Source organism: Mustela erminea, chromosome 15 (genome assembly GCF_009829155.1).
Source record: "Mustela erminea isolate mMusErm1 chromosome 15, mMusErm1.Pri, whole genome shotgun sequence".
Taxonomy (NCBI): Eukaryota; Metazoa; Chordata; class Mammalia; order Carnivora; family Mustelidae; genus Mustela; species Mustela erminea.
This window is the reverse complement of record NC_045628.1, coordinates 65392785-65395430: the sequence shown is the minus strand read 5'-3', so window position 1 is coordinate 65395430 and position 2646 is coordinate 65392785.

The following is a 2646-nucleotide window of genomic DNA, read 5'->3' as shown; positions in this document are numbered from 1 at the left end:
TCCAGTGTGGAAGAAATGAAAAAAAATTACTTATTGATGACTCTGTTCATATGGAATGTCCAGGTGAGAGCAATCTATAAAGCCAGAAAGCAAAATCATGTTTGTGTGGGCCGGGGGGCGCAGGTAAGTACAAACTAGTACAAAGAATCCTTTGGGGGTGATTAAAAAAAAAAGTTCAAAATTGGATTTTAGTGGTGGTTGTACAATTCTATAAATTTCCTAAAAATTATGTAATTGTACACTTAAAATGGGTGAATTTATGATATGTAAATTATACCTCAATGAAGCTGTTAAAAAAAGGATGACCTAAAAATGAAATTTTAAAAAGCAAATAAACTCAAATTTGTATGTTTTAGTAGAGTAATCACACAGAGATGATTTCCAAGTGACTTTAAAATTCTGTGATATTATTGTATACTCCTTAGTAGAACATCCCTGAAAAGGAAAACAAACAAAGGACAAAATATTTTTAAAAACTTGAACTAATGATGTACTGTATGGTGACTAACATTTAAAAAAAAATTGCACTCTTGGGGCGCAGTCAGAAGAGCATGCAACTCTTGATCACAAGGTCGTGAGTTCAAGTCCTCTGATGGGTGTATAGATTACATAAAGAAATAAATAAACTTTTTTTAAAAAGTTTAAACTGTTTTTTAGTAAGCATATTGTTTGTAATAGTGTTGGTATAGTTCTAAGATAGCAATTTGGGCTGATAATGCAAATAAATGATTATATTGTTATAAAATTGACCCTTGAACAATGCTGGGGTTAGGGGTCTGAGCACCTGAAGAGTCAAAAATTCATGTGTAACTTTTGACTCCCCCAAAAGTTAGCTACTAATAACCTACTGTTGACCAGAAGACTTACCGATAACATGAACATTATTACATATTTTGTATATGTATTATATACTGTGTTCTTACAATAAAGAAAGCTAGAGAAAAGAAAATGTTATTAAGAAAAACATAAGGATGAGAAAATACATTTTCAGTACTGTACCGTATCCCCAAAAAAGCCACATGTAAGTGGACCTGCATATTTCACAACTGTGTTTTTCAGGGACCGCGGTAGTTGAAAATGAGAATTGTCAGTGGAGGAAGGAGATACAAATGCACAATCAATTAGGTCAAATAAAAAAAAAATCTTGTGGTCCTGAGTTTTTAATTGGAATTAATGATGTATTTTACCTCAAGCCTTTTTTTTCTAGCTTCTTCCACTAAAAATCCTAGTGAAAAATAACCTGTTCAGTAGTAATGAGTCTCCTAGCACCCAGACTATGGTCTCTGCATATAAAAAAGTTTCCACTTTAAAGAACAAGTACTCTTTGAAGAAATGACTGATTCCAGATCTGTGGCACAAAATGTACCAGAGGAGCCCAAAATTTTTGTCATACCAAAGACAAAGAAAAGAAGCTACCAAAAACGACTAAGTTGTGTCCAAAAGAAGGAAGTGCCAAGTTGATTTGATTCCAACTGTCCACGTGGAATGACTGAGTATTAAAGAGGACAATATCCACACCATAAACGGAAACACTTCCAGTGTGTCTGAATCTCTGACTTCATTAATTAGACACTAAAAAAACAAACAAAACTCAGTGGTTACTTTGGAGCCTGCTGGCGAATCAACCCATTATTTTGAAAAAATGGTAAATATTATGGAGGGCACGAATTGCATGGAGCACTGGATGTGGTACCTAAACAATGAATTTTGGAACACTGAGAAAAAATAAAAATTTTTAAAAATTCAACAAAACTCATGTTAATCCATTAAACTTCCTAAGAATTAAAAAAAAAAAAAAAAAAGAAAAAGGGTAAATAAAGCAATAAAGCAAAGGATGAGGCATTTATGCTGCTTTCATATTCGAATTCAAACTTGGGATACCAAGCAGTTTAAAAGGGCAAGGTTATCTTACAGAAGCCTTCTAGGTAATAAAGGCAGAAGGAAAATGAAATGAGCAAACCATCATTTTGCAGTCGTCATGAAATAAGGGATTTAGGCAATAATTATCAAGGGTTGCTAAAATCAAGAAAAAAGATAATCACACACCATGCTGTTCCATTGGAAGGATACTACACCATCTATAATGTCGCCTTGAAATGGAACCTGAATCTCAGTGAGTCTCCAAACCCAACGTACAGGAAGTATAGGAAAGGTGAACATTTATGTTAAATGATGTGTTTTAAGTCTCTTTTCATGTATAGGTATTGTCCAGCAGCCCAAATGCCTTATTTTCAGTTTTCAATTTTTTTTTTTTTTTTTTTGCAATCACAACATAGGAGCCCTAATAAAATTATGACTCAAACGAACCATTAAGAATGTATGCTTTAAGGGGCACCTGGGTGGCTCAGTGGGTTAAAGCCTCTGCCTTTGGCTCAGGTCATGATCCCAAGGTCCTGGGATTGAGCCCCAGGTCGGGCTCTCTGCTCAGTGGGGAGTCTGCTTCCTCTCCTCTCTCTCTGCCTGCCTCTCTGCCTGCTTGTGATCTCTCTCAAATAAATAAAATCTTAAAAAAAAAAAAAAGAATGTATGCCTTACGACTGGACTGTGTTCATGTTTGCACAACTGTTTACATTCACTGAAGATCAAGCTGTACATTTACGATCAGTGAAGTTTATAGTTTGTAAATTATCCCCCAATAAAACTGAA